Below are 27,949 nucleotides of genomic sequence, written 5' to 3'. Positions count from 1 at the left end.
TGTAGACTTTGTCCATTTGTATTTAAAGTAATAATGATGGATATGTACTTATTGCCATTTTGTTAATTGTTTCTGGCTGTTTTGTAGTTCCTTTCTGTTCCTTCTCTTGGTCGCTTCCTTTGTGGTTTGATAAATTTTGTTAGTGGTGTGCTTAGATTCCTTTCTTACAATCTTTTTTTTTTCTTTAAACAGGCTTTCATTCACTTTATTTTTCTAGTATAAAATCTATGTGGTGGCCACAGCTGGAGCCTGGGTCCTCTGCATGGAGATTCTGGTGTGGGTCTTTACAAAATGGTCATTGAATTTCTGATAGGGACACTTGGTGATCACAGTCTCTTTCCAGAGATCAGGGGTGAGATAGCTGTGATCTTGGAAATGGCATCAAAAGTGGCCATGGTGAAGTTGCCCAGGGTGGCAGTGCAACCCCTAGCTGAGATGTAGCAGTCATCAATACTGGCCATCATCAGTAGCTTCTTGGGCATGGGCTGAGACAGTATCAGTGCCTCTGGGGGCAGGGATGAGGCATGCCAGCACAGAGCCACAGTGGCCAATCACCTTGCATGGGACAGTGTGGGGCTTACTTGTTCCCCCAGTAGCCTTGCCAAATGGGATGATGGAAAGCTTGGCCATGGGGCACCTGGGTGGCTTAGTTGGTTAAGTGACTGCCTTCAGCTCAGGTCATGTTCCCAGGGTCTGGGGATTGAGCCCAACATCTGGCTCCTTGCTCAGCGGGGAGCCTGCTTCTCCCTCTCCCTCTCCCTCCTACTCCACCTGCTTGTGCTCTCTCTCTCTCTCTGTCAAATAAATAAAAAATCTTAAAAAGAAAGAAAGAAAGAAAACTTGGCCAGGATGATGGCAGTGGCTACCTCCTTGGAGCATTTAACACCCAGACTGATGTCAGCAAATGCCTTGGAACCTGACCTGCTGATGAGCATGGGTCTAGCTTTTGCATAGACATAATCTTCAAAACCTCATCCTTGAGGAGGGATGTCCCCAGGAAATAGTGATCTTAGATTCCTTGATAGACAGGGAGAAGAGATAGATCTCCTTTAGGGACTTGATCTTCATGTCTGTGACCAGGTGGCCCAGCATGGTGATGGGGGTCCACTGCTTGTCCTTGGCCTTGACTCTTTGAGCTTTGTGGCCTCGGCCCTGGCCGAGATGCTCCTACTGAGGCTTCCGTGGAAGCCACCACAGTCTCCCATTCCAGAGCCCCTGGGCCCTACCATAGCACCAACATCATCTGCCATTTGTTTTCTTGGAGAAGAATCTCCTTTCTACAGTCTTTTGGGAATATACCATAGGTTTTTGCTTGGTTGTTCCTATGAGGCTTAGTATATAACCTTTATTTATAACTGTATTTTAAGTTGATAACCTAAGTTTGAACACATTCTAAACTCATTTTTACTCCCCCCGACCCCATCCATGTTTTGTGGTTTTGATGTCACATTTTACATACTTTTATCTTGTGTATCCCTTAACTAATTATTGTAGTTATACTTATTTTTACTACTTTTGTCTTTCAGCCTTTATGCTAGCTTTATAAGTGATTAATCTACCATTTTTGCTATATGTTTACCTTTACTAATGAGATTTATACTTTCATATTTGTTTTTAATATTTATCAAAATAGTTTTCTTTTAAAAAGCCCCTACTGCTGCAGCCCCACTGGCTGGCTCTCCATCATCTATCCTCCCCAGCCTGGACACAGCTAGAATGGTCCTGAGTGGCCCAAGTGCCCCTTTAAGTCTTTCCTACCCAGGACATCTTGGAGAACAGGGAGGAGAGTGCCCTGAGGTCCATAGTGGGTGGATGCTCTTCTTCCTGACTATTCCAGGCCTAGGATATAGTTGATGCCTTGCATCAGGCCAATGATGATAGGCCGCCAGGCTGCCAGATATCGAAGCCAATCTAGCGGTTGCCCATACATGATGTGAGGCCTCTCCCAGGGGTTGCTGAACATTCTTCTGAGGTTCACGTTCTTTTTGCAGTAGAGACACATCTGTTTGCTTCCTACAGTGCACCAGCTGAGGATGCAGAACTCATGGAATACATGATTGCAAGACAGCTTATATATGTTCTTGATGACGTCCTCTTCACTGACATCCACAAAGATCTACTGCCCACACACGGCATGCACACTGTCTGAGAGGTGTTTGGTAGGCATGCCTGACTCATTGTAGAACCCTATGGTAGGCACCATGTAGTCTGCACACATTTGTGCAAAGTCTTGTTCAAGAACTCCATAGTAGAGGCCATAGAAGAAGAGAGAAATACCAAAGTCCATGGCATCTTCTGGTTTGATTTTGAATAATAGAGACCAGAGAGGGTAAACATGACAGCCATGTAGCCAACAATGCCAGTGGCATAGCTGATTTTACAGATCAACAAGAAGTACTTATAAACCAACCTTGGGGTGTCTGTATGAGTGGTGAAGATGGTGGCAGTGGTGGAGGTGGAGGTTGGAGGAGGTATTGTTGGAGAACAGGAGCTGGATGAGGTTGATATGTTAGACCTCTCCTGAAAGGAGCAGTGGAGGGTTGAGCACACATGCATGCATACCAGACACCCATAGCCATGAATCCATGCATGTTGAAATGGTCCTCATCCTCATGGCTACTTTGGTGGTGGCTCAGCTGCTCCTGGTCCAGGGGAAACAGAGCTACAATATGGTGACCCTCTTTCAGGTATGGGTTGTTCCCCTCTATTTCACAGTGACACTGCACTGGTGGAGGTTCCTAGTGATCTGGATCTTGTTCTCTGCTGACACAGCTTTTGTCACCTTCTGAGCCATCTGAAAACCACTAGTACAGATAATCCCAAGGTTGGTGTCTTATGTTTTTTTCTTATGAATTTGTACTTTTTATTTTCAGCTTAAAGAAATCCCTTTAACATTTCTTGTAATGCTGGTTTAGATGAACTCTTTTAGGTTTTCTTTGCCCAGAAAATTCTTTATCTTTCTTTCAATTCTGAATGATTTTGCTGGGTGTGAAGTATTTTGGTTGAAGTTTATTTCCTTTCCTTTCAGCACTTTGACTATATTGTGCTACTCCCTTCTGGCTTGAAAAGCTTCTGCTGAAAATCTGCTATAGTCTTTTTTTTTTTTTTTTTAAATACTTGTTATAATTTTTTATTGCTGCTTTTAAGATTTTCTCCTTGTCTTTAACTTTTGACTTTTTTTTTTAAGATTTTATTTATTTATTTGACAGAGAGAGACACAGCGAGAGAGGGAACATAAGCAGGGGGAGTGGGAGAGGGAGAAGCAAGCTTCCCACTGAGCAGAGAGCCCGATGTGGGGCTCGATCCCAGGACCCTGGGATCATGACCTGAGCCGAAGGCAGACGCTTAATGACTGAGCCATCCAGGTGCCCCTAACTTTTGACATTTTAATTAGAAAGTGTCTTTGTGTGGGTCTCTGGGTTCATCTTAATGGGAACTTTCTAGAATAAGATGTCTGTTTACTTCTCTGGGTTAGGGAAATTTTCTGCCATTTTATTCATTTCTTCAAGTAAGTTTTCTACCCTTTTCTCTCTCCATCTCCTTCTGTGACAGGTATAGTGTGAATTTTAAGTCTGTTTGATGTTTTCCAATTAGTCCCTTCATTTTTTTTCATTCTTTTTTTGCTGCTCTGATTGGGTGATCTCCAGTGCCCTATTTTGAGTTCACTGATTCTTCTGCTTCATCCAGTCTGCTGTTGAACCCCTTTAGTGTATTTTTTGGTTCAGTTATTGCATTCTTCAGCTCTATGACTTCCATTTGGTACTTTCTTATATTTTCTAACTCTTTTTTGAAGTTCTCACTGTGTTTATCTATTCTTCTTCCAAATTCGGAAAACATCTTAATAATCATTACTTTGAATTTTTCATCGGGTAAATTACTTACCTCTGTTTCATTAAGGGTTTTTTGGTGGGGGGGAGTTTTATTTTTTCATTTGGAACACATTCCTGTTTCTTCATTTTGCTTGACTCTTTGTGTTTGTTTCTGTGTATTAAATGAAACAGTCAACTCTCCCAGTCTCGGAAGAATGTCTCTTGTAGGAGATGAACTTTTCACATTCAACCTTTCCCTAGTTCTTGGTTGTCTCTTGGTCCTTTATGATTTTCCAAGCAGCCTAATTTATTGTTAATAGCTCCCACTTATTGAGGGTGTGCCAAGGGGCACGTATCCATGTCCCAGAGGGGAATATCTCAGCTAAGGCCTAAATCCAGGCTGATTGGAAGCCAGATCTTCAGGCAATACTTTTAAAGTATGCATATATATATATATATATGCAAAACATGTATGTTATGTATGTTTACACATACAGTTCTGTGGGACCACAAGGTTAAGCCTTGCTGGCCACCATAGCATGAGATCTGGAGTTGTGTATAACTTCTTTCTGGGAGATACTGGCAACTATAGTGAGGGAGAGGGAGGGCGCAATGATGGTGTTCCTCTACCTGTGTTCCGTGTGAGTGCCTGCATAGCCTCTAAGGTGTATGTCAAACCTGAAGCCTGTTCATCAATCTGAAGCACCGGGACAAGCAAATGGGTCTCTTTCAACAGAGAGACCGGGGGGTGGGGGGTGTGTTTCAGTTTGTTGTTTGTTCAGTGCCCTGGGGGTGGCACCCTACCAAGAACTGTCCCTCCAATTGTTAAAAGTCCTATGGGAGCCAGGAATACAGGCCTCCCTGGCCAGAGCCAGAGCCTGACCAGAGCCAAGCATTCAAAGGGCCTCCCCTGTGTGGCAGCCACAAACACGAGGACACCAGATGTAAAAAGTGGGATACCAAACACATGTAAGAGCTCCCTTCCAAGAGACTGGTGCTCTGGATTGCAACTGAGGGTGAACATGAACATAGTGCCCATCTTCTGAGATCTCTGGTCAGGTTTACAATCAGCCCTTAGATGTATGTTTAATTAGCAGCCTGTCCCTCAGGCTGTAGCTATGATGCTATGCTTGTAGGCATCTTTCACAGATGGATTGAGCTCCTGGTCTTTTGCCTCATGCTGTGTCCTGAGTGTGGTAACTGTTTAAGAACTCTTTCACCATTGGTGACAATCTTATGAGACCTGTGAGTGTAAGCCCCAATGGCTGTTAGAGCCAGATGATGTAGACATGTTCTGTGGCAGCAGCTCTGAAAATCAAGGTGCCAGACAAGGGTATAAGCTTCTTTCGGAGAGATACTAGTAAGTTAGAGCAAGGCAAAGCGCAAAGATTGTACCCAATAGCCTCCGTTTTCCTGAAAGCATGTCTTTGGGCACCTAAATGTGTGTTAGACCAGAAACCTACCCCTCAAGCCAAATTTCTTGGACAAGCAAATAGGCCACTTTCTCAGAAAGACTAGGGGTGTGTTTCATTCTGCTATGTGTGCAGAGCCCTGGGGGTGGTATTCTGCCAAGAACTGTGTCTGACTGTAGAGTACCATGGGATCCAAGAAAACAAGCCTCCTTGGCCACTAGAGCCAGGCTATCAAGGAGCACTCCTGGGCTGCGACTGCAAAAACTGGGGCACCAGATGTGTGTAAAAGCTCCCCTTCAGGAGATAGTGGTGCTGCAGAGTGTGGCCGAGTGAGCATGCAAAGATGGTACCTACCATCGAAGGAAGAAGAAAAATGGTGCCTGCTGACTTTAGCAACACAGAGGGAGAGTACAAAAGTAGTGCGCACTGGTTGGAGGATAAAGATGGCATCCATGGTGAACAAAAAAGTCTAACGTTAAAAAAAAAGGGACTTACTAGCTTTAGTAAGTTAGAGGGAGAACTTAACAATGGCGCTCAGCGCACCTCCTTCCCCTGAGAGTATCCCAACAGGCTATGGCCTCTCAGATGACACTCTAAGATTAGCAAATGTATTTCTTTGACATAGGGTCTGGGTGCTTTTCAAACAGCTTTTTCTGGGCTGGGCTGCAGGATGAGTGAGTCTGAGCATGACCACTTTAAGAGATGTTTCTCAGTTTGATACAGCTCCAAGGCCAGTTGGCTTTCAAAGCCACATGTTTTGAATATAATCTCTCAGGTGCAGATCGGGAAAGTTGGGGTACCTGATGTGGGGTACAAACCTTTGGTTCTGCAGGGAGAAGCTCTGGGTTTGTTAGTTCCCTCCCATTTGTGGTTTACTGCACTGAGGTCAGGTTTATGGCAGGACTGCATCACTGTCTCTCCCACCCACCTTGATGTGGCTAAGTCATTATCTTAACAGGCCTCTTCTCTTAAGGTGGAAATTGACAAGCTGATTATGAAATTCATATGGGAATATGAAGGATCGGGTTTTGTAGAGCAGTGTTGAAGAAGAATTACTTCATTAACTTACACTACCTGATTTACTCTAATGCTATAGTAATCAAGATTGTGATAGTGGATAAAGATATACAGATTAGATCAATGGAACAGCATAAGAGTTGAGAAAGAAATTATTTTTGACAAAGCAATCCAATGGGGGAAACAGAGGTTTTTAAACAAATAGTGCTGGAATGATTAGATATTCACATAGATAAAAAAATCACCTTGACCCCTTATCTCATATACGCAAAACTTAAGATGGATCATGGATCTAAATGTAAAAGTTAAGCGGGAAAGCTTCTAGAAGAAAAAGTAGAGAATAGGCTTAGCTTTCTTTGGTAGGCTATAAAAAGCAACAAGTATTAAAACTACTGTAAATTAAAATTAATCACAATAAAAAAAATGACCACCATTAAGAGATAGAAAACATTTATCTGTAAAGGACTTGTATCCAGATTGTATAGCGAACCCCTACAGCAATAAAAGGACAACTCTATAAACTGAAGAAATATTATAAGAGATACTTCATACATGATGCTACATTCATAGTCTGTGAGCATATTGGACTTCAATGTGTGAATTTGGGGGGGCACATTTCAGCCTATAACAGTATTATAAAGAAAAATTTAAAAATTATTTTTAAGTTTTTATTTAAATTTTAGTTAACATACAGTGTAATATTAATTTTAGGTGTATGATATAGTGATTCAACACTTACGTATAACACCCAGTGCTCATCACATCAAGTGCACTTCATAGTCCCATCACCTATTTAACCCACCCCCCCACCCATCTCCCTTCTGGAAACCATTAGTTTGTTCTCCATAGTTAAGAGTCTATTTCTTGGATTGTCTGTCTCTCTTTTTTTTTTTCCCTTTGCTTATTTGTTTTGTTTCTTAAGTTTTACCTATGAGTGAAATCATATAATTGTCTTTCTCTGACTGACTTATTTCACTTAGCATAATACCCTGTAGTTCCATCCATGTTGTTGCAAATGGCATGATTTCTTTTTTTTTTTTTTGATGGCTGCATAATATTCCATTGTGTGTGTGTATCTTCTTTGTCCATTCATCTGTCAATGAACATCTGGGCTCTTTCCGGTTTGGCTATTGTGGACATTTTGCTATAAACGTGGGGGTGCAGGTGCCCCTTTGGATCACTACATTTGTATCTTTGGGGTAGATACCCATTAGTGCAGTTGCTGGGTTGTAGGGTAGCTCTATTTTTAACTTTTTGAGGAACCTCCATACTGTTTTCCAGCGTGGCTGCACCAGTTTGCATTCCCACCAACAGTGCAAGAGTGTTCTTCTCTGCATCCTTGCCAACACCCGTTGTTTCTTGTATTGTTGATTTTAGCCGTTCTGATAGGTGTAAAGTGATATCTCATTGTAGTTTTGATAAACAGAGAACTGATTTTTCTTAAGAATATGAGTTTTCTGTTAGAGTATTAGGTTGAAAATGTACAGTGGGTTGTTGATGTACAGTGGTTGTTGATGTCACCTTGGAATGTTTGGGAGAAAACCAGCATTGGATGCTGATTTGGAGAGCAGTTAGAGGTACTATATTAAAATTAAAGCCAACACAAGGAAATTTCATTTTCTCTTCACTCTGAATCTACATTTCTGGGGCAAGAAGAAAAAAAATAGTATGGGTAGTTGTAAAAATTATTAAAAGTATGAAGAAATGAGCCCACAAGAGAAATTAGAATGAGAAATTGGAATGGAATGATAAGATTTATTTCTCATGGATTTATTTCAGTAGTTTTGTCACAGTTTATTTTTCCTTTTTCAAATACCAGCAATTTTTAAAACACTAATTATAATGAAAATGTTTTTCAGATTATAAATATTTTGGGAGGGATTTACTTTTTGAGTTTCAAAGCCAAAAAAACATCTTCTTTGGTGCTCCAGAAAAATCTTTCCCTTTTTTTCTTCTCTGGCTGCTGTAGTTACAGCAGCTATGACAGAGGCATCTGGGATTTGTGCTCTTTCTGAAAGAATGGAAGACTGCCAGTCTTGGGTCCCCTGATACACTGATGTGGAACACTGTCTCCTCTGTTTTACCTTAAATGCCTGTGAGACATCTAGGTTGTTGAACATTCCATGGCTGTCAGCTCTACTTCAGAGTTTATCCAAGGAGATGAAAGAAGGCTTCTTATAGAACTAAAGTTGATAATAAGATGATGGTCATACAACTTTACTCTCTCTTCTGACCATTTCTGTATCTTTACACAAAAGAATCAAGCCTATATCCACTCAATTTCTTATATACAATAAAGTGTGAGTGTTTGCTTTCCATTTGACTGAATGTATCCTTTTCCATTGGTACAGCATTTAAATACAAATTTTAGAATTGGTCCCAAGTTCACAAAGTTATAGCCTAAGAAAGACTAACTTAGGTTACTTGTTTTATCCTAAGAAATGTCACACTATGGATTTTTTTTCTCTAAACATTCTAACTTTTGCAGGTATTGCCTTCTGACAGGGCTGGAAAGGGCTGTCTGTTATGACAGTTTAAAAGAGATTCCAGGGCTCTGATGATATGACTGTAGTTTAAAACTAGCCCTTCAACAGGGAGCTGGAGAAACTGATCACTTGAGGAGAGTAAGCAGGAACTGACAAGAACTTAGAGTCAAAGAAGTCAGGGTAGAATGAATAGAGGCAATTACTGGTGAGATAGGGGAGGCCCATTAACACTAGTGTCACCTTCTGAATTTGAAATTATTATTCTACTTTTTGAAGTCCTTTTCAAGAAAACCTATGTGTGCCCCTTTATTTGGAAAGTCCTCTGATGTCAGGTCATTTAGTCTCATACAAGCCACTTAATCTGTGTAAATGGTGAAACCCATTATTTTATATCTTCCACTTTTAGTTGTTAGCACTCCAGTTGCTACTGATTTTCTTTAAAAAATAACTAAAATAATACACTGGGGTCAAAGGGATGATTATATATTTTTGTCTCAAGTAAAAGTATGTTAATTGTTTAATATACCAAAATGATAAATAAATATACAAAATGTATTAGAATAGTACTTTAATTATTAAAGCTGCTTATCTCACAAAGGGCACTGGCCATAAGTAGCAGTCAGTTATGGAAGAAAAATAGTGTGAGACATTATCCATTTATTTTTTCTTAGTCTTTTCTTATTTTATTGGACCATACATTTTAACATGTTGTTAAATTGATACACTTTGTTGTGATTCTTTTCTCTTATTGGGGTGTCTACACACTTAATTGTTCAAAGAAACTTTAGTATCTGTTATCCTTGCCACATACACTTCTTAGCTACATGCAGTTGGTCATCACGTCTCTCCATTTATTTATTTATTTATTTTAAAGATTTATATTTTTTTATTTCTTTGAGAGAGTATGCACAAGTAGGCAGAGTGGCAGGCAGAGTGAGAGGGAGAAGCAGACTCCCCACTGAGCAGAGAGCCTGATGCAGGGCTTGATTTCAGGACCCTGGGATTATGACCTGAGCTGAAGGCAGATGCTTAACTAACTGAGCCACTCAGGTACCCCAGATCTCTTGATTTATTTAAAAAAATTTTATTGAGGTGAAATTCACATAATATAAAATTAACTTCCTAAAGTAATTTTAGTGACAGTACATTGTAGCATGTTGTGTAGCCACCACTTCTGCTTCATTTCAAAACATTTTCATCACCCAAAAAGGAAACACCGTATCATTAAGCATCCACTCCCAAATCCCCCCTACCCCACACCTCAGGAATACCAGTCTTCTCTCTGTTTCAGTAAATTTACCTGTTCTGAATATTTCATATAAATGGAATCATATAGTTTGTGACATTTTGTGTTTGGTTTCTTGCTTAGAATAATGTTTTTGAGGTTCATCAGTACTTCATTCTTTTTTATGGCCGAATAATATTCTGTTGTATGAATATACCAAAATTATCAGTTCATCTGTTGATGGATATTTGGGTTTTTCCACCCTTTGGCTATTGTGAATATTGCTGCTAAGAACATTGGTGTATAAATATTAGTTTGAGTACCTGTTTTAAATTCTCTTGGGTATATACCAAGGACTGGGATTACTGGGTCATATGGCAATTCTATATTTAACTCACTGAGAAACCAGTAACCTTTTCCCATAGTGATTGCATTATTCTACATTCCCACCAGCAATGCACAGTGTTCCAATTTCTCTACTTCCTCACCATCATATATTTTCCTCTTTAAAAAAACTTTATTGTAACAGTTCTAATGGATATAAAGTAGTATATTATTGTGGTTTGGGTATTTATTTCCCTAATGAGTAATGATGATAACCATGTTTTCCTTGTCATTTGTATATCTTCTTTGAAGAAATGGCTATTTAAGTCCTTTATTGATTTTTTTAATTGGGTTTTTTTTTTTCTCTTATTGAGCTGGGAGAGTTTGGATTTTTTAAAAATATATTCTAGTTAGTAAACCCTTGTCAAATATATAATTGGCAAATATTTTCTTCCATTAAGTAACTTGACTTATCACTTTCTTTTTTAAAATACCTAGTATTACCAGAAGCCTTGTGGGCTTTTTTTATTTGTTTGTTTATTTAAAAAGATTGTGACTCCCATCTATTTTTTATTTGATAAATTTGACATGTTACACTTTGTTAATTTAAGGTATACAGCATGTTACTTTGACACATTTATATATTATAATTTGATTGCCGTTTGAAGCAGTATTTATCATATTATATTGTTATAGTACAGTATTATTGTTTATAGTCATTATATTGTGCATCACATCTTTATGGCTTATTTTACTAATGTTAAAGTTTCTACCCTTACAAACTATAAATCTTATCCCTCACTCCCCATCATGTGGTAACCACTATTTTACCCTCTGTTGTTTTCCAAGTTTGATATTTATAGATTCCACATTGGTGATATCATATAGTACTTGTCTCTGTCTGACTTATCCACTTAGCATAATGTACTCAGTGTCTATCCATTTTGTCACAAATGGCAGATCCTCCTTTCTCATGACCAAGTAATATTCCATTGTGTCTATATATGCCACATCTTTTTTTTAAAAAAATTCTTTCACCCATCAATGGGTATTTGGGTTGTTTCCCCATCTTGGCTATTTTGAATAATGTGTGATAAATATGGGTGTGCATATATCTTAACAAAATCCTATTTGTATTTTCTTTGAGTATATAACTAGAAGTGGAATTGCTGGATCATATGGTAGATATATTTTTAATTTTTTGAAAAACCTCCATATTGTCTAATGTAGTCTTTGGGCTTATTTACATTCCCACTAACAGTGTGTAAGTGTTCCTTTTCAATAACATCCTCCCTAGTACTTGTCCCTTCCTAACAGGTGTGAGGTGATATCTCATTGTAGTTTTTGTTTGCATTTCCCTAATGATTAGTGATGTTAAGCATTTATTTATGTGCCCGGTGGTCATTTTGATGCCCTCTGTGGAAAAATGTCTATTTAATTTTTCTGCCCATGTTTTAATTGGATTGTTTGTGGTTTTCTTATTAAATTATGTTCTTTATGTATTTTGTATATTAATCTCTTTTCTAATATGTAGTTTGCAAATATTTTCTCTCATTCTTTAGTCTGCCATCTCCTTTTTCTTACTTGTTTCTTTTACTGTGCAGAAGCTTTGAGTTTGGTATAGTCCCATTTGTTGATTTTTGCTTTTGCTATTTGTGCTTTTGACATCATCCAAAAATCATTGCCAAGATGAGTATTGATGAACTTCTCCCCTATGTTTTCTTCTAGGAGTTTTGTGGAATCAAGTTTTATGTTTAAATCTTAAGTTTTGAATTTTTGTGTGTGGTATGAGATAGAGGTCCAATTTCATTGCTCTGCATGTGGTTATTCAGTTTTCCAGGCACTGTTTGTTGTTGTTCCTCACTGGGTGTTCTTGTCTCTCTTGTTGATTATTGGTTGATTTGTATATGCCAGGATTTAATTCTGGACTCTATTCAGTTCTGTTGGGCAATGTGTCTGTTTTTATGGTACCGTACTATTTTTATTACTATGACTTTGCAGTAAAGTTTGAAATCAGGAAGTGTGATACCTTCAGCTTTGTTCTTTCTTCTCAGGATTGCTTTGACTATTTGGGGTCTTTTGTGGTTCCACACAAATTTTAGGATTGTTATTCTATTTTTGTGAAGAATGCCTTTGGTATTTTGATGGGGTTTGTGTTGAATATGTAGATGGCTTTGGGCAGTATGGCCATTTTTATAATATTTATTTTTCTGATCCATGACATGGGCTATCTTTCCACTTGTTTGTGTCTTGCTCAGTATCTTTTATCAAAGTCTTATAGTTTTCATTGTGCAGATCTCTCACTTCTTTGGTTAAATTTATTACTAAGTATTTTATTGTTTTTGATGCTATCGTGATTGGGATAGTTTTCTTATTTCTTTTCCCAGTGCTTCATCATTAGTGTAAAGGAAGCCACTGATTTCTGTAAGTTGATTTGTAACCAACTTTTGTGAAATTGTTGATTAATTCCTTTTTTTTTTTTTTTGATGGACTATGGGATTTTTCTGTATACAAGTTCAGAGTCAGCAAATAGTGACAGTTTTACTTTTTTTTTTTTTAAGATTTATTTATTTATTTGAGAGAGAGAGAGAGCACGAGATGGGGGAAGGTCAGAGGGAGAAGCAGACTCTCTGCTGAACAGGGAGCCCAGTTCAGGACTCCATCCTGGGACTCCAGGATCATGACCCTAGCTGAAGGCAGTCACTTAACCAACGGAGCCACCCCAGTGCCTCTACTTCTTCTTTTCTGATTTGGATGCCTTTTATGTCTTTGTGTTGCCCAGTTGCTCTAGCTAGGACTTCCAGTGCTATATTGAATAGGTGAGCATAGCCAACCTTGTTTTGTTCCTGATCTCAGAGGAAATTCTTTCAATTTTTCTCCATTGAGTATAATCTTAGCTGTGGGTTTCTTGTATATGGCTTTTATTATGTTGAGGTATGTTCCTTCTATACCAAGTCTATTGAATGTTTTTTTATCATGAAAGGATGTTTTTTCTGCATCCATTGAGATAATCATGTGATTTTGATCTTTCATTTTATTGATGTGGTGGATTACATTTATTCACTTGCATACATTGAACTATCCTTGCATCCCAGGGATGAATCCTATTTGGTCATAGTATATGATCCTTCTAATTTGTTCTTGAATTTGGTTTGCTAATACATGTTGAGATTTTTTTTATCTATATTCATCAGGGATATTGGTCTGTAGTTGTGATGTTTGTCTATCTGGTATTGGTATCAAGGTAATACTGGCTTTGTAGAATGAGTTTAGAAGTGTTTCCTCTTCCCCTATATTTTGGAACACTTTGAGGAGAACTGGTGTTAATTCTTCTTTAAATGTTCAGTAGAATTCACTAACAAAGCTGTCTGGCCCTGGAGTTTTCTCTGTTGGAATTTTTTGATAACTGACTCAATCTCATGACTTGTTACTGCTCTGTTCAGATTTTTATATTTCTTCCTAATTCAGTCTTGGTAGAATCTTGTGTGTTTCTAGAAATGTACCCATTTCTAGGTTATGTAATTTGTTGGCATATAATTATTTATAGTAGTCTCTTATAATGGTGTATTTCTGTAATGTGAATTGTAATGTCTCCTCTTCCATTTCTAATTTTATTTATTTGAGTCTTCTGTCTTTTTTTCTTAGTCTAGTTAAAGGTTTGTCAGTTTTTTAATCTTTTCAACAAACCAGTTTTAAGTTTCATGGATTCATCCTTTCTGTTGTTTTTCTGGTTCCTATTTTATTTATTTCTGCTCTGATTTTTATTATTTCCTTCTCCTAACTTTGGGCTTAATTAGTTGCTCTTTTTTTAGTTCCTTAAGGTGTAAAGTTAGATTGTTTATTTGAGATCTAATTTTTTAAGATACGGGTTTATTGCTATAAACTTTCCGCTCAGAACTGCTTTGCTTATCCCCAAAATTTTGATACATTATATTTTTATTTTCATTTCTTTTGAGATAACTTTTTATATCCTTTTTGATTTCTTTGAATCATGGGTTGTTTAGAAATGTGCTGTTTAGTTTCCGTATATTTGAAGATACACTCCCTTTCTTCTTACTGATTTCTAATTTTATGCCATGTGGTCAGAGAAGATAGTTGGTATGATTTCAGTGTTCTTAAATTTGGTAATAATAGTTTTGTGGCTTATTATATGATGTATCCTGGAGAGTGTTCCACATGCACTTGAGAAGAATGTGTGTTGTGTGGAATGTTTTATATGTGTCTGTTAAGCCCGTTTATTCTAAAATATGGTTCGATTTCCAATGTTTCCTTGATTTTCTGTCTGGACAATATACCCACTGTGAATAGTGGGATATTGAAGTCCCCTACTTATTGTATTGTTGTCTATTTCTATCTTAAGACCTATTAGTATTTCCTTAATATGTTTTGGTGCTCAGATGTTGGGAGCATATATATATGGTTGTTACATCTTCTGTTTATTATTATTATTTAAATTCAATTAATTAACATATAGTATATTATTAGTTTCAGAGGTAGAGTTTTGTGATTCAACAGTTGCATAAAACACCCAGTGCTCATTACATCCAGTGCCCTCCTTAATGCCCATCACCCAGTTACCCCATCCCTTCACCCCCTTCCCCTCCAGCAACCCTGTTTCCTATAGTTAAGAGCCTCTTATCGTTTGTTTCCCTCTCTGATTTCGTCTTATTTTGTTTTTCCCTTCCTTCCCCTATGATCCTCTGTTTTGTTTCTTAAATTCTACATATGAGTGAAATCATATGATAATTGTTTTTCTCTGACTTATTTCACTTAGCATAATACCCTGGAGTTCCGTCCACGTTGTTGCAAATGGCAAGATTTCATTTTTTTTTTTTTGATGGCTGAGTAGTATTCCATTGTGTGTGGTATATATACCACATCTTCTTTATCCATTCATCTGTTGATGGGCATCTGGGCTCTTTCCATAGTTTGGCTATTGTGGACATTTTTGCTATAAACATGGGGGTGCAGGTGCCACTTTGGATCACTACATTTATATCTTTGGGATAAATACCCAGTACTACAATTGCTGGGTCATAGGGTAGCTCTGTTTTCAACTTTCTGAGGAACCTCCATACCATTTTCCAGAGTGGCTGTACCAGTTTGCATTCCCACCAGCAGTGTAATAGGGTTCCCTTTTCTCTGCATACTTGCCAGCATCTTCTGTTTCCTGATTTATTAATTTTAGCCATTCTGACTGGTATAAGGTGGTATCTCAATGTGGAGCATTTTTTCATGTGTCTTTTGACCATCTGTATGTCTTCTTTGGAGAAATGTCTGTTCATGTCTTCTACCCATTTCTTCACTGGCTTTTTTGTTTGTTTGTTTTTTGGGTGTTGAGTTTGAGAAGTTCTTTATAGATCTTGGATACTAGCCCTTTATCTGTAATGTCATTTGCAAATATCTTCTCCCATTTGGTAGCTTGCCTTTTAGTTTGTTGACTGTTTCCATTGCTGTGCAAAAGCTTTTCATCTGGAAGTTCCAATATTTCATTTTTGCTTTTGTTTCCCTTGTCTTTGGAGACGTGTCTAGCAAAAAGGTGCTGTGGCTAAAGCCAGAGAGGTTGCTGCCTGTGTTCTCCTTCAGCATTTTGATAGATAACTGACTCACATGTAGGTTTTTCATCCATTTTGACTTTATTTTTGTGTATGGTGTAAGAAAGTGGTCCAGTTTCATTCTTCTGCGTGTGGCTGTCCAATTTTCCCAACACCATTTGTTGATGAGACTATCCTTTTCCATTAGATATTCTTTTCTGCTTTGTCGAACAGTAGTTGACCATAGAGGAGAGGGTCCATTTCTGGGTTCTCTGTTCTGTTCCATTGATCTGTGTGTCTTTTTTGTGCCGGTACCATAGTGTCTTGATGATTACAGCTCTGTAATACAGCTTGAAGTCTTGAATTGTGATGCCTCCAGCTTTGGTTTTCTTTTTCAACATCCCTTTGGCTATTCGGGATCTTCTGTGGTTCCATACAAACTTTTGGATTATTTGTTCCAGCTCTGTAAAAAATGTTGATGGTATTTTGATAGGGATTGCATTAAATGTATAGGTTGCTTTGGGTAGCATAGACATTTTTAAAATATTTGTTCTACCTATCCATGAACATGGAATGTTGTTCTATTTGTGTCTTCCTCAATTTCTTTCATAAGTGTTCTCTAGTTTTCAGAGTACAGGTTCTTTACCTCTTTGGTTAGGTTTATTTCCAGGCATCTCTTATAATCCTTTGTACTGTTGGATTCTGTTGACTAGTATCTTGGTGAGAAGTTTTGCATCCTTGTTCATCAGGGATATTGGTCATAATTCTCCTTTTTGGTGGGGTCTTTGTCTGTTTTTGGGATCAAGGGAATGCTGACCTCATAGAACCGAGTTTGGAATTTTCCATTTCTATTTTTTGAAACAGTTTCAGAAGAATAAGTAGTAATTCTTCTTTAAATGTTTGGTAGAATTCCGCTGGGAGGCCATCTGGTTCTGGACTCTTGTTTGTTGGGAGATTTTGGATTACTGTTTCAGTTTCTTTGCTGGTTATGAGTCTATTCAGGTTTTCCATTTCTTCTTGTTTCAGTTGGGGTAGTTTATATTTCTAAGAATGCATCCATTTCTTCCAGATTGCCTAATTTGTTGGCATATAGTTGCTCATAATATGTCTTATAATTGTTTGTATTTGTTTGATGATGGTTGTGATCTCTCTTCTTTTATTTATGATTTTATTTATTTGGGTCCTTTATCTTTTCTTTCTGATAAGTCTGGCTATAGATTTATCAATTTTATTAATTCTTTCAAAGTAGCATCTCCTAGTTTCATTGATCTGCTTTACTGTTTTTATTTTGATATGTATATCATTGATTTCTGCTCTAGTCTTTATTATTTCTCTTCTCCTGCTTGGTTTAGGCTTTATTTGCTGTTCTTTTTGCTTGCTCCTTTAGGTGTAGGGTTAGGTTGTATATTTGAGACTTTTCTCATTTCTTGAGAAAGGCCTGTATTGCTATATACTTCCTTCTTAGGACCACCTTTGCTGCATCCCAATAGTTCTGAACTGTCGTGTTTCCTTTTTGTTTCCATGTATTTAAAAAATCTTCTTTAATTTTCTGGTTGACCCATTCATTCTTTAGTAGGATGCTCTTTAACCTCCATGTTTTTGTGTTCCTTCCAAATTTTCTGTTGTGATTGAGTTCAAGTTTTAAAGCATTGTGGTCTGAAAATATGGATGGAACAATCTCAGTCTTTAATTCTGGTTGAGACCTGATTTGTGACCCAGTATGTGATCTAATCTGAAGAATGTTCCATGTGCATTCAAGAAGAATGTATATTTTGTTGCTTTCAGATGACATGCTCTAAATATATGGTAAGTCCATCTGGTCTAGTGTGTCATTCAAAGCCCTTGTTTCCGTTTTGATCTTCTGCTTAGATGATCTGTTCATTGCTGTGAATGGGGTGCTAAAGTCCCCTACTATTATCGTATTATTATCAAAGATTTTCTTTAATTTGATTATTAATTGGTTTATATATTTGGCTCCTTCCAAGTTAGGGGCATAAATTTTTTTTTTTTTAAAGATTTTTTTTTTTATTTATTTATTTGAGAGAGAGAATGAGATAGAGAGAGCATGAGAGGGGGAGGGTCAGAGGGAGAAGCAGGCTCCCCGCCGAGCAGGGAGCCCGATGCGGGACTCGATCCCAGGACTCCAGGATCATGACCTGAGCCGAAGGCAGTCGCTTAACCGACTGAGCCACCCAGGCGCCCAGGGGCATAAATATTTACAATTGTTAGATTTTCTTGTTGGATAGACCCTTTTTTATGATATAGTGTCCTTCATCTCTTTTTACATTCCTTGGCTTAAAATCTAGTTTGTCTGATATAAGAATTGCTACTCCAACTTTTTTTGATGTCCGTTAGTATGATAAATGGTTTTCCACCCTCTCCCTTTCAGTCTGGAGTGTCTTTGGGTCTAAAATCAGTCCCTTGTAGACAGCATATCGATGGGTCTTTTTTTTTTTTAAATCCAATTTGATACCCTATGTCTTGATTGGGGATTTGAGTCCATTTACATTCAGAGTAATTTTTGAATGATACGAATATAGTGCCATTGTAATTCCTTTAAAGTTACTGTCTATAGATTATTTCTGGTCCTTTCTGGTCTTACTTTTCACCTCTTTCTTCAGTCAAAGGATCCCCTTTAATATTTTTGCAGGGCTAGTTTATTGTTCACTAATTCCTTTAGTTTTTCGTTGTCCTGGAAACTCTTTGTCTCTTATATTCTGAATGACAGCCTTGCTGGCTAATGTATTCTTAGCTGCATATTTTTCCCATTTAGTACATTGAATATATCATGTAAGTCTTTTGTGCCTGTCAGGTTTCTGTGGACAGGTCTGCTGCCAGCCTTATATTTCTACCCTGTAGGTTAAAGACCTTGTCCCAAGCTGCTTCAGGGTTTTCTCTTTATCTCTGAAATTTACAAGCTTCACTATTATTTGTTGAGGTAATAACCTATTTTTATTGATTTTGAGGGGGTTGTGTGTACCTCCTGAACCTGAATGTCTGTTCTCAGCTATAATGTATTCAAATAAACTCCTCCCTTCTCTCTCTCTCTTCATCTTCTGGGACCCCTATCATTCCGGTATTATTTCACTTTATGTAATCATTGATTTCTCAGTCTCCCTGGTGATCCAGTGGTTGTTTTTCTGTCTTTTTCATCTTCTTTATTTTCCACCGTTTGTGTTCTGTATCTCTGACTCCCTTTCTGCCTCATTTATCCTCACTGTTAAAGCCTCCATGTTTGACTTCATCCCAGTAATAGCATTTTTAATTTTGGCCTGATTAGATTTTAGTTCTTTTATTTCTACAGTAATGGATTCTCTAGTGTCTTCTATGCTTTTTTCAAGCCCAGCTCTTATTTTTATAACGATTGCTTAATTCTAGTTCAGACAGCTTACTTAGATCCATATTGATTAAATCCCTGTTAGAGAGTACTACCTCCTATTCTTTTGTGGTAGATTTGTCCTTTTAGTCTTTGAGTCCTGAAAAGAAGGGAGGAAAGGAACAAAACCAACAATACTAATAACAACAATAAAAACTTCAAGAAGTGTTTCTGTTGTATGCTGTGTACACTCTGCTGTTGTGTTTTGGCTGCTCTTTCCCATTGGTCCTTAACAGTGTTCCTTCTTGCTTGTAGTTGGGAGTGTTTGGACCTTTAAGTAGGTGTGCTCTGATTTGTTTGTACAAATTAAACCTGTAAAGGAAAAAAGAAAAGAAAATAAGAAAAAAGAAAAAACAGAAAACAAAAACAAAACCCTCACCTAAGACGAGAGAATAGGAAACAGAACAAAAATGCATACAGACAGGGGCGCCTGGATGGCTCAGATGGTTAAGTGTCTGCCTTCAGCTCAGGTCATGATCCCAGGGTCCTGGGATCGAGTCCCACATCGGGCTCCCTGCTAGGTGGGGAGCCTGCTTCTCCCTCTGCCTCTGCCTCTCTTTTTCTCTCTCTGACTCTCATGAATAAATAAATAAAACATTTTAAAAAATGCATACAGACAAATAATAAAGCATAAGCCTGATTCTAAAGGAAGGAAAAAAGAAAAGTGAACAAAGAAAAGAGAGAGAAAAAAAGAAATCTGATCCAAAAAATAGAAAAGGAAAGAAATGAACCAACAGATGCACAAAAGATTATAAGCCTATTAAAAAAAAAAGGAAAAAAAAGAAAAAAAAGTAGAAATATATGTGTATATATATAATAAAGGATAAAGAATAAAAATAAGAAATAGGAAAATAAAAAATTTTTAAAAATTCAAGAAAATTAAGAAAAGAGAAAAAAAGAAGCCTGGTTCTATTTCCACCGATAGCTGATATTTTGGAGCTTACTTGATCAGTAGACTTTGTGGATGTGGGGGGTTTTTGGTCTTCTGTGGAAGAGTCCTTCTGCGCTGGCTCACAAGCCTACTTGCCCTTTTAAAGAAGCTTCTGCCAATCCCAGGGAGGCAGTATTTAGTGTAGGGGACTCCAGACTCCACTGGAGGCACTGTTTCTCTCTGAAGTCCCACTGTGCTAGTGGGAAGGAGGAATGAGGGGTGGTGGAAGAGGTAGAATGTGGTGTCACCCTGTCCACCTGTCCTTGGGCAGCAGAACTCCTGGCTCCCACTGTTCAGGAGACCCTCTTAGGAAAGCGAACAATCTCCTGTGTCCTGGACTTTAATCAGTTCCCTGCACTAAACTGTCTGTGCCTGGATCATTGGCTTGCCCAGAGCCACAGATCCGCTGTATTTTATCTCAGGCTGGTGGCTGTGATTCAATATTCCAAGTTTTAAAGGGCCTGGTGAAGTATGGCCTCACTCCCATCCCCTGGAGAAGAGGCTCAGGGTGTGCTTAGCACCGTCCTGTCGGGAAACATGCAGAGGTTAGAGTTTATTGTAATGCTCTGTGAAAAGCTGGAACCAGGTTATCGGCTGTTTGCACTCTACTAAGTCCCCTACTCCCTTATGTCCCATGAAAGCTGTCACAGAGGCTCGAATCTATTGTGGCAGATAGTGAAAAGGGGCAGCCAGGTTATCTGCAATCTGCTCTAGTCTCTGCTCTCTTCTCAGTTCAGCTGCAAAAAAGCAGCTGCTCAGAGAGCACACAGAAGTTTAAGCCTATTGTAGCTCACAGGAAAAGTTGTTAAGTGGTTTTCTGCCCTTTGTGCCATCTCTGACCCTGCTGTTGAGCACTGCTCAATGGCTCCCTGGCTAGCCTTTTGTCCTTGGAGAGGCAATGTAAGTTCTTCCAAATGCCTTCCAGGAAGGGAAACAAATCTCTGTGTGTGACCCAGAGGATCTCCTTACCCTGACTTATTATGCAGTCGCAACCTGCTGTGCTCTCTCCCACTTTCTCCCTCTTCCTGACTTTGCTCAGCAAAATTGGTTCATTTCCCTTTGCAGCCTCCTGGCTTTCCTCTCCCCCAATTTAGGGCTCTGAATCTCTCATCTGCCACTTCTCTCTCTCCAACTGTGCAGATTGTTTCCTTAATCCACTGATTGCCTTCCTAGTTGTTCAAAATAGTTGAATGTTGATCTAGCTGTATTTGAAGGACAAGGCAAATTCAGGGTCCCCCTACTACACCACTGTCTTAACTCCTCCCCTTTGCTTTCAGTGTGCATATGTGTGTTTAGGTCCGAAATGAATTTCTTGTAGGCAGCATATACATGGGTCTTGTTTCTTTATATCATTACCCCATCCCCATGTCTTTTGATTGGAGGGTTTAGTCCATTTATAGTCAAAGTAATTATTGATAGATATATGTCTATTGCCATTTTGTTACTTGTTTTATGGTGGTTTTTATAGTGTTTCTCCTTTCTTGTTTTCTTCCGTCATGATTAGTTGGCTTTCTTTAGAGATATATTTGGATTCCTTTCTCTTTATTTTTTGCATATGTATTGTTTTTGATTTGTGGTTACCATTTGGTTTGTGTATAACATCTTCTGCATATAGCAGTCTATATTAAGTGGATAGTTGGTTAACTTTGAACCCATTTTTTACTCTTCTCCCCAATGTTTTAGGTATATGGTGTCATACTTTATATCCTTTTATTTTGTGAGTCCTTTAACAGATTTTTTACAGATATTTTTACTGCTTTTGTGCTTCCTACTTTCCTTACTCCTGCTTGTGGTCTTTCTTTTCCACTCAGAGTCCTCTTTAATATTTTTTGTAGGGCTGGTTTAGTGGTCATGAATTCCTTTAACTTTTGTTTGGGAAATTCTTTATCTCTCTGTCTATTCTGAATTATAGCCTTGATGGATAGAGTATTCTTGGCTATAGATTTTTTTCCGTTCAGCATTTTGAATTTATAATTCCACTTGCTTTTGGTCTGCTAAGTTTCTTCTGAAAACTCTTATAGCCTTATGTGGTTTCCCTTGTATGTAACTGCTTTCTTTTTTCTTGATGCTTTTCAAGTTCTCCCTTTATCATTACTTTTTGCCATCTTAATTATGTGCCTTGTTTTGGATCTCCAGGGGTTTATCTTGTTGGGGTATCTCTGTGCCTCTTGGATTTGGATTTCTGTTTCCTTCCTCAGATTTGGGATGTTTTCAGCTATTATTTCTTCAAATTTCTGTCCCTTTTTCTTTCTCTTCTCCTTCTGGAATCACTGTAATGCAAATGTTATTAGCCTTGGTACTGTTGCTGAGCTTCCTAAGTCTGTTCTCATTTTGCATAATTTTTTTTTTGTTCTCTCACATGCTCAGCTTGATTACTTTCCATTATTCTCTCCTCCAGGTCGCTGATAAATTCTTCTGCTTTGTCTAGTCTACTTTTCATTGCATCTAGTGTATTTTTAATTTCATTTATAGTTCTTATTATGTTCTTCATCTCTGATTCTTTTTTATCTCATTGTTGAAGTTCTCACTGATGTCCTCCACTCTTTTCTCAAGTCCAGGGAGTATCTTTATAATCATTACTTTAAATTCTCTTCAGGCATATTACTTATCTCAATTTCGCTTAGGTCTCTTGCTGTGATTTTGTCCTGTTCTTTCATTAGAGACATACTCCTCTGCCTCTTCATTTTGTCTCCATCTCTGTGTGTGTTGCTGTGTGTTAGGAAAGATAGCTACATCTCCTACACTGGAAAGTGATGGCCTTATGAAGAAGTCCTATAGTGCCCTGCCATGTTGTGTCCTTTGTTTACCATAACTTGGCACTTAAGGTACATCTCATATGTGATGCATGTGCCTTGCTGTTGTGGCTTATCTGTTTTTTCTTTCAGTCCAATTGTCTGCAGTAGCTCTCTTTGCTTGTTGTGGATAGTGTTTGTTCCCTGTGGTGTTAGTGAGCCAGTCTGGGGATGCGTTGGGCTTGAGTTGAGTCGGAGTAGACATTTGCCAGAGTTGCAGTAGCACGAAACTGCAGAGTGCTTTCCCTGTGTTGTCCCCTGAGAAGGTTTCATTGGTGTGTAGAACCTGCAGTCAGAACACTTGTGGGCCTCCAGCCCATTGCTGGAGCCTTTGACTGACTGGTTTGTGGTTATCTTTCCTTCTTTCTGGGACAGGAGTCACTTCGGGATAGTGCTGGGCACTGTAGGGGGTGTTTGCACACTGTCAGGCCTACAGCAGCACTCTGTATGGGCTCTAGCCAAGTGCATATTGGGGAGGGTTGATCAATGGAAGCACAGCGTCTGGAGGGGGCGTGTTGGTGGATGTAGTTGGGGTTGGTTTGGGTTGGGTTGGGTGACAGTGGTAGGAAGCTTTGTGTGCTGCTGTTCCTTTGTGGGAGCAGCCCTGCCATGCCCAGAATGTGGCAGGGCTGTCCAGAGGGGTGGATTGATAGAAGCACATTGTGGTGGTGGGGTGGACAGCACATAGGGCAGCAGGGCTAAGTTATGTAGTAAGTCCTGTAGGTGGCCATATTTTTATGCTGCTGAGCTGGGGAGGGATATGGCACCTGCCAGTTCCTTTGTTGCTGGAGGAATTACCCAGCAATTTCTGTTCCTTCCAGGTCAGGCTTTGAGATTGCCATAGTTAATAACTCTTACTCATATAGGCCTGAGTCACCTTTCCAACTGCCGCTTCTATGCTGCATCTCTGTGGGCTGTTTGTTGGGCTGTCTTTTTAAGGGCAGCGAATCAGTTTCTTCTTGCCATCCCAGTTCTCCCAGAGCCAAGCCAGCTGATCATTTAAACTTCCAGGTTTTAAGCCCCACTGGTTGTAAGAACTCATGAAATTTGGCACCTCTGATTTTCAAATCCAAATGGTATGGGGATTTGTCTTCCCCTTACAGGCACTCTGACATGAGGGTCTATTTCTTTTCCCTTTCCACATCCTGCAAGACCCTTTAGTTTCCCACAGTGTCTCTGCCCTTCTTACCCTCTTAAGTGTAGCCTTTTCTCTACATTTAGTTGTGGAGTTTATTCTGTCAGTCTTTGGGTCATTTTCTGGGTTCTTTACAGTGGTGTGAGTAGTCCCTAGTTGTATCTGTGGGCCAAGGTTAGCCTAGGGCCCTCCTACTCTGCCATCTTCCCTGGAATCCCGTATACCATTTCCCCCCACTCTGGTTTTTTTTTCTGATTTCTTTTGCATGAAAGTGATGTTTTCCTTTTGTAACATATAATTTCTTTAATGATTTTTTTCTTTAAATATTTTTAGATTCTCAGAGATTGCTCTCATGTTTACCATATACACTTTAATATAGCTGTATATGTTCCTCAGATATATAATAATTTTATTCCAGTGAGTTAGAAATGTCTCATATATAGCTCTATTCCCTTTCACCCTTCTTTGTGCTACTATTGTTATACGTATTATATCTGTATACGTTACAAACCCATTAATGCATTGTTACAGTTATAAATTAATATAGTTTTATGTCTTTTATAGAAGTGGAGAGAAGAAAGGAGGGCAAGCACATATTTATAAAGTGGTATATAATCTTTCTCATTTATCATTTCTTGTTCTCTTCATTGGTTTCCATGGAATCACATTATCATCTGGTGAACATTTCCTTGGTTCAGTACAGTTTTGTTTGCACCTACCTCCTTTATATTATTGACAGATACATTACATTTCTATGTGTTATAGGTCCAGCAGTATAATTATACATACTGTCTTGTGCAATTGGTTTTCAAATCAGTTAAGAGAAAGAATACACATTATATTTTTTAAAAATTAGGTAATTTCATTGACAATATTTTTTTCATGTGGATTTGTGTGGATTATGAAGTCATTTGCTTTCAGGCTTAATGTCTTCTATTAATATATTTTGTAAGGTGGGTCTGCTACCATTGATCAATTTTTGTTTATCTGAGAATATTTTATTTTACCTTCATTTTTGATAGATACACTGTATATAAAAATTTTGGTTGACAGTTTTTGTTTGTTTTTTTAATTTAGCACTTTTAGTGTGTCACCATTCTTCTGGTCTCCTTTGTTTCTGATGAAAAATCAGATGTTAATTTTATGAGGGTTCACTTGCATATGATAGTGATTGTTCTCTTATTTCATTTAAGATTTTTTTCTTTCTCTTTCATCATTTTTAGTATGATGTATCTGGATGTGGATCCCTTTGTATTTATCTTATTGGAGTTCTGGAGCTTCCTACATATGTAGGTTTATATTTGTTATTAAATCTGGTAAATTTATAACCATTTTTTCTTGGAATTTTTTTTTTTTTTCTGCTCCTTTATCTCCTTATACTCCCATTACAGGTATGTTGATGCACTTAAAAGTGTCCCGTATTTTTCATAGAGTTTATTTTCATTTTTTTAATCTGTTCTTCATAGTCTTTATTATTCAGGTTCATCAAATCATTCTTCTTCCAGCTTTATTCTACTGTTAAGCCCTTCTGGTCAGTTACTGTGTTTTTCATCTGTAGGATTTCTATTTGGTTGTACTTTATAATTTATCTTTAGTGATAGTCTTCATTTAATGAAACATTGTCATCACACCAACCTTTACATTGAAAATGTTAAATATATTTCAAACAACAAAAAGTTTTCCCTTTTAAAATGTACAATTCAGAGATGTTTAGTTATATTTATAAAGTAAGGTTGTGCAACTCTCACTACTTTCTAATTCTAGAACATTTTTATCAGCTCAGAAAGAAACTCCGTGCTCATTAGTAGTCAATTCCCATTCTACCCTTTGCTTTGTGCTGGAACTCTCTAATCTGTGTTCAGTCTCTGTGGATTTGTCTACTCTAAACTTTCAAGTACATGGAATTATAAAATATGTGGTCTTTTGTGTCTGGATTCTTCCACTAAGCATAATTTTAAGGGTTATCCACGTTGTAGCAGGTATTAGTACTTCACTCTTCTTGTGGCTAAGTAATACTCCAATATAGATATATCACTTTAAAAAAAAATTTCTATTTATCAGTTGATCCACATTTGGATTTTTTCTACTTTTTGACTGTTAGGAATACTGCTTCTTGTAATTCAGGTACCAGATTTTCTTTCTTTCTTTTATTTTTTTTAAAGGTTTTATTTATTTATTTGACAGAGAGAGAGAGACAGTGAGAGAGGGAACACAAGCAGGGGGAGGGGGAGAGGGAGAAGCAGGCTTCCCACCTAGCAGGGAGCCCAATGCGGGGCTTGATCCCAGGACCCTAAGATCATGACCTGAGCCGAAGGCAGTCACTTAACCAACTGAGCCACCCAGGTGCCCCCAGGTACCAGATTTTCTACAAACGTCAGTTTTATGTTCTATTATGTATATACCTAGAAGTGGAATTTCTGGTTCAAATGGTTACTGTATGTTTAACATTTTTGGGAACATTCAGACTGTTTTCTAGAGTGGCTGGACAATGTTACTTTCCCATTCGCAATTTATGAGCATTCTGGTTTCTCCACATCTTTGATAAAGCAGCCATTGCCTATTTTCCAAGGTTTTGTTTTTCCTTTTTTGTTCTTTAACAGCCTTCTTAGGGGTGCCTGGGTGCTCAGCAGGGAGCCTGTTTCTCTCTCTCCCTCTTCCCCTCCCCCCTGCTGATGCTCTCTCACTCTCTCAAATAAATAAATAAAATCTTTTAAAAAAATAAACAGCCTTCTTAGTGGGTATGAAGTGGTATCTCATTTTGGTTTTGATTTGCACTTCTCTAATGGCTGATGATATTTAGCTTATTGGTTTACATGTACTTATTGAGCACTTGTATGTCTTCTTTGGAGAAATGTCTGTTCAGATATTTTACCCACTTTTCACTTGGCTTATTTGGTTTTATTGTTGAGTTGTACAAGTTCTGAATATATAGGGTATATAAATAAGTTTTATCAGATACGTGATTTGGAAATATTTTCTCCCATATGTGAGTTGTCTTTTCACTTTTGATACTGTATTTTGTTGCACAGACATTTTTATTTTTAAACAGTTTATTTTATCAATTTTTCTTTGGTTGACTGTGTTTTTTCATGTCATATGTAAGAAACCACTGTGTAATACATGATCATGGATAATTCATCTATATTTTCTTCTAAGAGTTTTTGTAGTTTAGCTCTTAAATGTAGATGTATTGTCCATTTTGAGTTGATTTTTCAGATGGTATTAGGTAGGCCCAAATTCTTTCACATGTGGATTTACAGTTGCCCCAGCACCATATGTTTAAAAGACCTTTCTTTACCCATTTAAAGATCATGGCACACCTGTCAGAGATTAGGTGACAATAGATGTACAGATTTTATTTCTAGGTCTGTATTCTAATCTATTGATCTATATGTATGTGTATCTTTATGCTAATTCCATAGTTTTGTAGTAGGTTTTAAAATTGGGAAGTTAAGTGTTCTCTAATCCTTTTCTTTTTTTCAAGATTGTTTTGGCTATTCTGGGTTTTTTACATTTCCGTATGTATTTTAGAATGAGCCTTTCCATTTCTGTCCTCTTGTCCCACATCTCTCCCCTGGGTGAGTAGACCCATGTCCTCTTCCTCGTGGTCAGCTGTGGGAGGCAGACTTGCATTCCCCATTGAGAGAGGTCACATTCTAGTAATGATTTAGTAGTGATCATGGTATGAAGAGTTCAAGAGTAGACATGGTTAGAAGATGTGTTCTACTTTTATGCTAGGAAATCCCAACAGTAAATTCAACATGTCCAGAAAGCAAGTTATCATTCACACATTCCTGCATATTTTGGTTAAGACTTGAGATTTTCGAACAAACAAATAAAAATCTAACAAACTTTCAGAGAGACAATGAAAGTTAGCTTTCATAGGCATTGTAATGAAAGATATTGTG

The 27,949-nt window shown here is 38.0% G+C and overlaps 1 protein-coding gene and 2 pseudogenes across 8 annotated transcripts in view; 1 reads left to right on the top strand and 2 right to left on the bottom strand.

Annotated features, from left to right (window-relative positions):
* The window catches only part of SPIDR (scaffold protein involved in DNA repair), a 571,046-nt gene that overhangs the window by 99,588 nt on the left and 443,509 nt on the right, over positions 1 to 27,949 (top strand). The window contains exon 1 of one of the 8 annotated variants that reach the window (XM_064588371.1): positions 2,639 to 2,824. The exons of the other annotated variants lie outside the window; for them this stretch is intronic. The gene's annotated coding sequence lies outside the window, so the exon portion shown is untranslated. Of the gene's footprint in view, positions 1 to 2,638; positions 2,825 to 27,949 lie in introns of those variants that run through there. 8 annotated transcript variants of the gene reach the window in all.
* Positions 171 to 1,068, bottom strand: LOC123859091 (small ribosomal subunit protein uS5-like; annotated as a pseudogene).
* On the bottom strand, positions 1,754 to 2,556 carry LOC123860238 (E3 ubiquitin ligase RNF121-like; annotated as a pseudogene).

Source organism: Mirounga angustirostris, unplaced genomic scaffold (assembly GCF_029215605.1).
Source record: "Mirounga angustirostris isolate CCGP_5_RB_7025 unplaced genomic scaffold, mMirAng1.0.hap1 SCAF_4, whole genome shotgun sequence".
Classification (NCBI taxonomy): Eukaryota; Metazoa; Chordata; class Mammalia; order Carnivora; family Phocidae; genus Mirounga; species Mirounga angustirostris.
Note: the sequence above shows the minus strand (reverse complement) of the source record. Positions and strands in the feature narration are given on the sequence as shown.